Source organism: Mustela putorius, unplaced genomic scaffold (genome assembly GCF_011764305.1).
Source record: "Mustela putorius furo isolate JIRA1106 unplaced genomic scaffold, ASM1176430v1.1 tig00003896_pilon_pilon_pilon, whole genome shotgun sequence".
In the NCBI taxonomy this organism is placed as follows: Eukaryota; Metazoa; Chordata; class Mammalia; order Carnivora; family Mustelidae; genus Mustela; species Mustela putorius.
Genome location: NW_025422045.1, coordinates 15,966,139 through 15,978,220, shown reverse-complemented (window position 1 = coordinate 15,978,220; position 12,082 = coordinate 15,966,139).

The window sequence follows — 12,082 nt, the reverse complement described above, 5'->3', positions numbered from 1 at the left end:
GAATCCAAAGCGACGGGAAGATAGACCCCGGGGGGAGGGGCCGGCTCCCGGCAAGCGGCGGAGCAACAGCGCACAAAATCAGGACTTTTAAAAGTCTGTTCCGCTGAGGGACATCGCTCCAGAGGCTAAACCGGGGCGAAGCCCACGCGGGGTCAGCGTGGCCTCAGGTCCCGCAGGGTCACAGAAGGATCGGGGGTGTCTGAGTGTCGCAGAGCTTGCGGGTATTGGAACGGGAAAGCCGGCTACAGAGACAGAGCTGACAGTAAGCTCGCAGCTCCGTGTTACCTTGAACCGGTCGCAGGCTCGGTGAGCTCGGAGCGCGGCCGGAGGTCAGGCAGACGGGAGTAACTGGGCGCTGTTCTCTGAGGGCGCACTGAGGAGTGGGGCCCTGGGCTCTCGGCTCCTCCAGGCCGGAGACCAGGAGGCCGCCATTTGTATTCCCGTCCTCTGGAACTCTACGGAAAGCGCTCAGGGAACAAAAGCTCCTGAAAGCAAACCCGAGCGGATTACTCACCCCGGCCCCGGGGTAAGGGCGGTGTAATTCCGCCTGGGGCAAAGACACTTGAGAATCACTACAACAGGCCCCTCCCCCAGAAGATCAACAAGAAATCCAGCCGAGACCAAGTTCACCTACCAAGGAGTGCGGTTTCAATACCAAGGAGAGCAGCAGAATTCCAGAGGAGGAGAAAGCCAAGCACGGAACTCATGGCTTTTTTCCTGTAATTTTTTTTAGTCTTGCAGTTAATTTAATTTTTTCTTTTTCATTTTTTTTTCTCGCCTTCGGGTAAAATTTTTTTTTTAACTGTTACCTTTTTCTTTTTTTAACGATTTTCTACTAGTTTATCTAATATATATATATATATTTTTACATTTTTTTTACTTTTTCTTAGGTGTTTTTTCTTTTTTAAAAATTCTTTTCTTTTCTTTTTTCTTTTCTTTTTTTTTTTTCTTTTTTTTTTCTTTTTTTTTTTTTTTTACTTTCTTCCTTTTTGAACCTCTTTTTATCCCCTTTCTCCCCACTCACGATTTTGGATCTCTTCTAATTTGGTTAAAGCATATTTTCCTGGGGTTGTTGCCACCCTTTTAGTATTTTACTTGCCCCTTCATTTACTCTTATCTGGACAAAAATGACAAGACGTAAAAATTCAACACAAAAAAAAGAACAAGAGGCAGTACCGAAGGCTAAGGACCTAATCAATACAGACATCGGTAATATGTCAGATCTAGAGTTCAGAATGACAATTCTCAAGGTTCTAGCCGGGCTCGAAAAAGGCATGGAAGATATTAGAGAAACCCTCTCGAGAGATATAAAAGCCCTTTCTGGAGAAATAAAAGAACTAAAATCTAACCAAGGTGAAATCAAAAAAGCTATTAATGAGGTGCAATCAAAAATGGAGGCTCTAACTGCTAGGATAAATGAGGCAGAAGAAAGAATTAGTGATATAGAAGACCAAATGACAGAGAATAAAGAAGCTGAGCAAAAGAGGGACAAACAGCTACTGGACCACGAGGGGAGAATTCGAGAGATAAGTGACACCATAAGACGAAACAACATTAGAATAATTGGGATTCCAGAAGAAGAAGAAGAAAGTGAGAGGGGAGCAGAAGGTATACTGGAGAGAATTATTGGGGAGAATTTCCCCAATATGGCAAAGGGAACGAGCATCAAAATTCAGGAGGTTCAGAGAATGCCCCTCAAAATCAATAAGAATAGGCCCACACCCCGTCACCTAATAGTAAAATTTACAAGTCTCAATGACAAAGAGAAAATCCTGAAAGCAGCCCGGGAAAAGAAGTCTGTAACATACAATGGTAAAAATATTAGATTGGCAGCTGACTTATCCACAGAGACCTGGCAGGCCAGAAAGAGCTGGCATGATATTTTCAGAGCACTAAACGAGAAAAACATGCAGCCAAGAATACTATATCCAGCTAGGCTATCATTGAAAATAGAAGGAGAGATTAAAAGCTTCCAGGACAAACAAACAACTGAAAGAATTTGCAAATACCAAACCAGCTCTACAGGAAATATTGAAAGGGGTCCTCTAAGCAAAGAGAGAGCCTACAAGTGGTAGATCAGAAAGGAACAGAGACCATATACAGTAACAGTCACCTTACAGGCAATACAATGGCACTAAATTCATATCTCTCAATAGTTACCCTGAATGTGAATGGGCTAAATGCCCCTGTCAAAAGACACAGGGTATCAGAATGGATAAAAAAACAAAACCCATCTATATGTTGCCTCCAAGAAACACATTTTAAGCCCGAAGACACCTCCAGATTTAAAGTGAGGGGGTGGAAAAGAATTTTACCATGCTAATGGACATCAGGAGAAAGCAGGAGTGGCAATCCTTATATCAGATCAATTAGATTTTAAGCCAAAGACTATAATAAGAGATGAGGAAGGACACTATATCATACTCAAAGGGTCTGTCCAACAAGAAGATTTAACAATTTTAAATATCTATGCCCCCAATGTGGGAGCAGCCAACTATATAAACCAATTAATAACAAAATCAAAGAAACACATCAACAATAATACAATAATAGTAGGGGACTTTAACACTCCCCTCACTGAAATGGACAGGTCATCCAAGCAAAAGATCAGCAAGGAAATAAAGGCCTTAAATGACACACTGGACCAGATGGACATCACAGATATATTCAGAATATTTCATCCCAAAGCAACAGAATACACATTCTTCTCTAGTGCACATGGAACATTCTCCAGAATAGATCACATCCTCGGTCCTAAATCAGGACTCAACCGGTATCAAAAGATTGGGATCATTCCCTGCATATTTTCAGACCACAATGCTCTAAAGCTAGAACTCAACCACAAAAGGAAGTTTGGAAAGAACCCAAATACATGGAGACTAAACAGTATCCTTCTAAAGAATGAATGGGTCAACCGGGAAATTAAAGAAGAATTGAAAAAAATCATGGAAACAAATGATAATGAAAATACAACGGTTCAAAATCTGTGGGACACAACAAAGGCAGTCCTGAGAGGAAAAATATATAGCGGTACAAGCCTTTCTCAAGAAACAAGAAAGGTCTCAGGTACACAACCTAACCCTACACCTAAAGGAGCTGGAGAAAGAACAAGAAAGAAACCCTAAGCCCAGCAGGAGAAGAGAAATCATAAAGATCAGAGCAGAAATCAATGAAATAGAAACCAAAAAAACAATAGAACAAATCAACGAAACTAGGAGCTGGTTCTTTGAAAGAATTAATAAAATTGATAAACCCCTGGCCCGACTTATCAAAAAGAAAAGAGAAAGGACCCAAATAAATAAAATCATGAATGAAAGAGGAGAGATCACAACTAACACCAAAGAAATACAAACTATTATAAGAACATACTATGAGCAACTCTACGGCAATAAATTTGACAATCTGGAAGAAATGGATGCATTCCTAGAAACATATAAACTACCACAACTGAACCAGGAAGAAATAGAAAGCCTGAACAGACCCATAACCAGTAAGGAGATTGAAACAGTCATTAAAAATCTCCAAACAAACAAAAGCCCAGGGCCAGACGGCTTCCCGGGGGGAATTCTACCAAACATTTAAAGAAGAACTAATTCCTATTCTCCTGAAACTGTTCCAAAAAAATAGAAATGGAAGGAAAACTTCCAAACTCATTTTATGAGGCCAGCATCACCTTGATCCCAAAAAACCAGACAAGGATCCCACCAAAAAAGAGAGCTATAGACCGATATCCTTGATGAACACAGATGCGAAAATACTCAACAAAATACTAGCCAATAGGATTCAACAGTACATTAAAAAGATTATTCACCACGACCAAGTGGGATTTATTCCAGGGCTGCAAGGTTGGTTCAACATCCGCAAATCAGTCAATGTGATACAACACATCAATAAAAGAAAGAACAAGAACCATATGATACTCTCAATAGATGCTGAAAAAGCATTTGACAAAGTACAACATCCCTTCCTGATCAAAACTCTTCAAAGTGTAGGGATAGAGGGCACATACCTCAATATCATCAAAGCCATCTATGAAAAACCCACCGCAAATATCATTCTCAATGGAGAAAAACTGAAAGCTTTTCCGCTAAGGTCAGGAACACGGCAGGGATGTCCATTATCACCACTGCTATTCAACATCGTACTAGAGGTCCTAGCCTCAGCAATCAGACAACAAAAGGAAATTAAAGGCATCCAAATCGGCAAAGAAGAAGTCAAATTATCACTCTTCGCAGATGATATGATACTATATGTGGAAAACCCAAAAGACTCCACTCCAAAACTGCTAGAACTTATACAGGAATTCAGTAAAGTGTCAGGATATAAAATCAATGCACAGAAATCAGTTGCATTTCTCTACACCAACAGCAAGACAGAAGAAAGAGATATTAAGGAGTCAATCCCATTTACAATTGCATCCAAAACCATAAGATACCTAGGAATAAACCTAACCAAAGAGACACAGAATCTATACTCAGAAAACTATAAAGTACTCATGAAAGAAATTGAGGAAGACACAAAGAAATGGAAAAATGTTCCATGCTCCTGGATTGGAAGAATAAATATTGTGAAAATGTCTATGCTACCTAAAGCAATCTACACATTTAATGCAATTCCTATCAAAGTACCATCCATCTTTTTCAAAGAAATGGAACAAATAATTCTAAAATTTATATGGAACCAGAAAAGACCTCGAATAGCCAAAGGGATATTGAAAAAGAAAGCCAACGTTGGTGGCATCACAATTCCGGACTTCAAGCTCTATTACAAAGCTGTCATCATCAAGACAGCATGGTACTGGCACAAAAACAGACACATAGATCAATGGAACAGAATAGAGAGCCCAGAAATAGACCCTCAAATCTATGGTCAACTAATCTTCGACAAAGCAGGAAAGAATGTCCAATGGAAAAAAGACAGCCTTTTCAATAAATGGTGCTGGGAAAATTGGACAGCCACATGCAGAAAAATGAAATTGGACCATTTCCTTACACCACACACAAAAATAGACTCAAAATGGATGAAGGACCTCAATGTACGAAAGGAATCCATCAAAATCCTTGAGGAGAACACGGGCAGCAACCTCTTCGACCTCTGCCGCAGCAACAACATCTTCCTAGGAACAACGCAAAAGGCAAGGGAAGCAAGGGAAAAAATGAACTACTGGGATTTCATCAAGATCAAAAGCTTTTGCACAGCAAAGGAAACAGTTAACAAAATCAAAAGACAACTGACAGAATGGGAGAAGATATTTGCAAACGACATATCAGATAAAGGACTAGTGTCCAGAATCTATAAAGAACTTAGCAAACTCAACACCCAAAGAACAAATAATCCAATCAAGAAATGGGCAGAAGACATGAACAGACATTTCTGCAAAGAAGACATCCAGATGGCCAACAGACACATGAAAAAGTGCTCCATATCACTCGGCATCAGGGAAATACAAATCAAAACCACAATGAGATATCACCTCACACCAGTCAGAATGGCTAAAATCAACAAGTCAGGAAATGACAGATGCTGGCGAGGATGCGGAGAAAGGGGAACCCTCCTACACTGTTGGTGGGAATGCAAGCTGGTGCAGCCACTCTGGAAAACAGCATGGAGGTTCCTCAAAATGTTGAAAAATAGAACTGCCCTATGACCCAGCAATTGCACTATTGGGTATTTACCCTAAAGATACAAATGTAGTGATCCAAAGGGACACATGCACCCGAATGTTTATAGCAGCAATGTCCACAATAGCCAAACTATGGAAAGAACCTAGATGTCCATCAACAGATGAATGGATCAAGAAGATGTGGTATATATACACAATGGAATACTATGCAGCCATCAAAAGAAATGAAATCTTGCCATTTGCAACAACATGGATGGAACTAGAGCGTATCATGCTCAGCGAAATAAGTCAAGCAGAGAAAGACAACTATCATATGATCTCCCTGATATGAGGAAGTGGTGATGCAAACATGGAGGCTTAAATGGGTAGAAGAAGAATAAATGAAAACAAGATGGGATTGGGAGGAGACAAACCATAAGTGACTCTTAATCTCACAAAACAAACTGAGGGTTGCTGGGGGGAGGGGGTTTAGCTGTTTTAACCTTTTAAAATCTATATTTCTAAAAGAAATTTAGAATATTTTTCTTGTTACTTTTTTGGAGAATTCCCTAGTGGAATTGTTTAAGTATTCCTTTTTCTTTTTATTGGAGTGGAACATGTCAGCCAGGTTTCAACCATTAGGGTGAAATTACACAACTTACTGGAACACTGACAAATCAATTTAAGGATCATTAGGTGTAACATGTTGAATGAGGTAATTTAAAGGATTAATAGTTGCATTTTCCTCAGCTAACCTAATGCGTGAACACTGGATCCATGAATGAGTTTTTGCTAGTTAATGCCACAGTAGACTGTTTGACCTATCAGCAGCACAGGGAGAGCCTTGAAATGGTACCATGTTTTAAGGACTGAAATCAAACAGTTGAGAGTAGTTACTGACACTGGACATTTTCTAAACTGGAGAGGACAGAGATTTATCCTTTGGGATTCATTTATTTATTTTGAGTATGTATTATCTTTCCTAATTTAGGCTCTTGGCACACCACTATCCAAGTGTTCAGTGTCTGATTTCAAGTATGATGCAAGTATGAAGTCTTGCATAATATTTCCTTAGACCAAGACTACTCACTTTGTAGCTAAGAGAGTACATGAAAGCATGCAGAACTAAGGAACCTGTTTTTCCTTTCTACATTGCATGATTAGGAGCTATGGATCTGATAGAACATTGGAATAGCCTGTCAAAATTACAACTGAGGCACCAGATTGAAAATGATACTGTAAAGAGTTGGGGGGTCTGTGCTCCAAGATATGTGCTTTGATCTATGACCTTCAGATGGTGCTGTGCCCTCTGTGGTTAAAATATACAGGTTTTTGGAGAACAGTGTGGAGATTCCTCAAGAAATTAAAAATAGAACTTCCCTATGACCCTGCCATTACACTCCTGGGTATTTACCCCAAAGATACAGATGTTGTGAAAAGAAGGGCCATCTGTACCCCAATGTTTATAGCAGCAATGGCCAAGGTCACCAAACTGTGGAAAGAACCAAGATGCCCTTCAACAAATGAATGGATAAGGAAGATGTGGTCGATATACACTATGGAGTATTATGCCTCCATCAGAAAGGATGAATACCCAACTTTTGTAGCAACATGGATGGGACTGGAAGAGATTATGCTGAGTGAAATAAGTCAAGCAGAGAGAGTCAATTATCATATGGTTTCACTTATTTGTGGAGCATAACAAAAAGCATGGAGGACATGGGGAGATAGAGAGGAAAAGGGAGTTGGGGGAAATTGGAAGGGGAGGTGAACCATGAGAGACTATGGACTCTGAAAGCAATCTGAGGGTTTTGAAGGCGGGGTGGGTGTTTGGGGTACCAGGTGGTGGGTATTATAGAGGGCATGGATACATGGAGCACTGGGTGTGGTGAAAAAATAATGATACTGTTATGCTGAAAATAAATAAATTAAAAAATATTATACAGGTTTTATAACCAAAGGGGTAAACAGTAGTGTCTCCTATCAGATCTCAGTGAAGTTTTTGTGGAGTTTCTGTTTTCTTTTCTCAAATTTTAGGTTTTGTTGTAGTGGGGGGAATGCTTCTTTTGGGAGACAGTATGGGTTATAATAAACCTAAAATGTTTACCTGCTTTTCTTTCATTTGGGGTTCTTCATATTAGAAGACCAGCATTTAGAAGATTGACTTACCTCCTTTTTATCACATATTGGTTAAATACAGGTTGCTGCTTCTTAATGGGTGATACAGTGAAGAGTTTGTCTAAAACTAGGGATCACTGAGACATGCCTTGTTGCCTTCATGATGGATGATAACAGTAGTGAAGCTACTGTAGCAACGATACATTGGTAAGAACAATAACTAGAGTTCAGACTGCTCATAAAAAGCTGACTCACCTCAGCAGGCAAGTAACATAGATCATCAGGAGAACTGCCTGAGAATAGGGATATTTAGAATGGGTAACAGAGGAGACTATGACTATCAACTATGAGCAATGATGCTGCTGTATCTTGTCACTACTGTTTTAAGTCTTCTTTTTGTGACAGTTAAAACATCCATTTCTTTGAAGAATCTGTGACAGGATAAGGAAAGGGGAACTAAGTTCTTTAAAAAGTGGGATATGCTGTGGCAGTATTTACTTCCAAACAAGATGTTCCTTTATTGCCAAAACCTTATGGTTTCTCCTCTGGCTTTTTATAATGCACAGTATTCTGTTTGGGAAAGACTGGACATGCTAATGAATTTAAAAATGAAAGAGTATTCCAGTAGGGTGGAGTTAAATTGGCAGAGGAATAGGGGATGCTAAGTTTTGCTGGTCCCTCAAATACAGCTGGATAGTTATCAAATCATTCTGAACACCTGTGAAATCTATTGGAGATCTGAGGAAAATGCTGCAATCCTGTATGTAGAAAAGTGACCACTTTTTGGGAAGCAGGAGGTTCAGAGACTTGAGTCTGGGGTGATATATCTGAGGAAACAATGGAGGGGAGGGAGCCTGCTTAAGGAGGCTAACACAAAGTATTTTAAGTAGCAGACCAAAAAATTAGAACTTTTGTAAGTCTGCTACTGTGGGATATGTCCCCGGCTGAGAGGTGCTTATGCGGTAGATGGGGCTGACTAATTTTACTTAGTGTAATATCGATGGTTCTATCCATGCCATAGCAAATGGGCAAGATTTTAATGGCTGAATAATATATATATTTATATACCACATCTTTATTTATTCATCATTCCATGGATACTAAAGTAATTTCCATCATTTGGCTACTGCAGAGAATGCTGATATAGATGTTGGGGTGTATGTATCCCTCTGAATTAGCATTTTTGCATTCTTTGTGTAAATACCCAGTAGTATTTTCCAGCACCTCAGTTCCAGTGACAGGTCTCATTTCACAAGCAGACCAAAGCACATCTAATTAAAAGTGGCTGTATTCAGGCCAGGGACCAAACACTTCCCACTATAGGCAAGGAGAGCCTCTGTGGATGACTGGCCTGAAGTACAGAGCAGCCAAAACACAACAGCAGAGTGCAGGAAGCACACACTGGGGACACTCCCTGAAGCAGTAGGCCTTGGGTACTACATGACTTCTTCACAAAGCCATTACTTTCAGAAGCAGGAGATATAAGTGCTTTTCTAACACAGAGAAGAAGATAGAGACTTAAACAAAATGTGAAGAGGAATTCATCCCAAATGAAAGAACAGGATAAGGCCATGGCCAGAGATCTAGGTGAAACAGATATAACTAACATGCCTGATGGAGAATTTAAAGCAACAGTCCTAAGAATACTCGCCAGGCTTGAGGAAAGAAAGAGAGAGACCATTATCACAGAGATGAAAGAAGTAAAAAAAGAATTAGAGAAGAAAAATGCAATAAACAAGATTGGAAACAGGCTTGTTGCAATGAACAGCAGGCTGGAAAAAGTAGATGAATGAATTAGTGACCCCGAAGTCACAATAATAGAAAATGATGAAGTTCAACAAAAGAGAGAAAGAAGAATCATGCAACATGTGCATAGACTTAAGGAACTCGGTGACTCCACCCTATGTATTTTGATGGGAGTCTTTAGTCTATTTACATTTGAAGTGTTTTCTAAAGCAGGCGTATTTTGCATTCCCATTTATTGATGAGAGTTCCATTTTTTCTTCATCCTTGTCAGCACTTGTTAAAATCTGTTTGATTGGAGCCTTCCTAGTTATATGTGAAATGATATCTTAATTTTTTGAGAAATGATATCTTAATGGGGCTTTGATTTAAATTTCTGTAATGGTTAATGATGTTGAGCACTTTTCAATTTAATTAATGATTATTTGATCTCTCTCTCTTTTTTAAATGTCTATTTTTTTGTTATTTTAATTATTGAGTTGCAAGAGTTCTTTATATATTTGGATATGAGGTCCTTATTTTACATAATTAGCAAATTTATTCCCATTCTATGTCTTGTGCCTTTCTTGATGGTGACATTTGGAACAAAAAAAAATATTTCAATTTGACAAAGTCTAATTTTATTTTATTTTTCTGTAGCTTTTACCTTTTGTATTACATCTTTGAAAGTACTTTTTAGGTAAGAGTAACATTGAAAACAAAACACTTCCAGTAAAGACCATTCTCTGTATTGTGGGTTCGGCTTTTCTGCCTTTGGACACAATTTGCAACATCAGCTCTTCTTCCCTGGGTCTCCAGTCTGCTAGCCTTTTGCATTTGGTAGTCTCCACAACTGGGTGAGCCAGTTTAAAATCAACACACACACACACACACAACTGGACACACACACACACACACACACCCGGATACTCACACACACACCCATACCCTGTTGTTCTATTTTCTGGAGAACCCGACTAATACAAAATTCATGCTGTGTCTGTTTTCTATCAGTGATTTCCTCTCTTTTGTGTAATATTTCGATTTCTGCTAATTTGGATTTAATGTACTTTTTTTCTCCTAACTTTTTAAGTGAGAAGCTTAGATAATGCTCTTTACTACTTAAAACACAATATTAATCTAAGACATTTCAAAGTTCTCTTTAGTTGCATAACAAATTTTGACATATTCTAATTTTATTATAATTCAGTTAAAATATTTTCAGATTCCATTGTAATTCTTCCTTGAAAGTGTTCAGAGATAGGTGGTTAGTTTTAATATACCTGGGCTTTTCTATATATCTTATGGTTGTTGCTTTCTAATTTAATTGAATTGTGGTCAGAGAACATATGTTCTTAAGGTGCTAATATTTAAAGTTTTTGAGATTCCTTTTATGACTTATCTTAGAGAATATTTTTCTTTTGATTTAATTTTATTTTTAATTATGTAAAATAATTTACATGATTTCAATGTTAAAACTGGAAAATAAGATATATTCTGAAAAATCTAGCCCTTATCCCTGTTCTTTGCCCTATGTCTTCCTCTCTCCATAAGAAACCATTTTTAATTTTTGGTTTATTGTTAAAAATATGAACATATGGAAAGGGAAAACAAAACACATGAGAGAGAAGCAAATCGTAAGAGACTGTGACCAATAGAGAACAAACAGAGTGGATGGAGGGCGGGTAGGGATGGAACAATTGGGTGAAGGGAATAAAGACGGCCCTTGTGAAAATGAACACTGAGCATTATATAGAAGTGATCCATCATTGAATTTTACTCCTGAAACCAATATTACATTTTATGTTAACTAACTAGAATTTAAATAAAAATTTGAAAAAAGTAAAAAATAAAACCACTCTATGATCCAAAAAAAAATATATATATATATGTTTCTATAAGTATTTATAAAATGTATGTTTATAAGTTATATATATATACAAGCCTAATACATGTATCCCCATTTGAACATAATAAATTAACAACCTGGAGATATTCTTTCTCAATTTACTGTTTTTATTTAACATATATCTTGGAGATTCCTCCATAGCTGGTTTTTGGAGATATTCCTCAGCAATTTTTATAGTACCATAGTGTTCCATTATGTAGAATTTATATAGTTTTTTTTTTCTCATTGTCTTTTGGGTATTTTCCAATTTTCTACTGTTAAAAACAATGCTGCCACAAGTAACCTTGTGCATTGGCTATTTTGTATTTTTGAAATGTGTTGTTAAGATAGAATTAGGATTGTTGGGCCAGAAGCTAGTAGCATGGTAGATTTTATAAACAATGTCAAGAGGTAACTATTTTGTATTCTTTACAATGCAGATGGTGCCTCTTTCTGTATAGCTGAAACAACAGTTTTGTATTATTAACTATTGAAGTCAGATATTTCATACCTTATGGTCAAAACTGATGATATTCACATTGGTTTTACTCTGTATATATCTTAATATGAGAGCTTGAACTTTTTTATGTATTTAAGCATCATTTATATCTCCTTAAATGTCAATTGGATATTCATGTTTTGCCCAATTGTTTGATTGTTCGTATTTTTTAGAAGTTCTTTACTGTTACAGCTATTATTCTTTGTGATGTGAGTTGTAACAACTTTTTTCTAATATCACATTTATCTTTTCT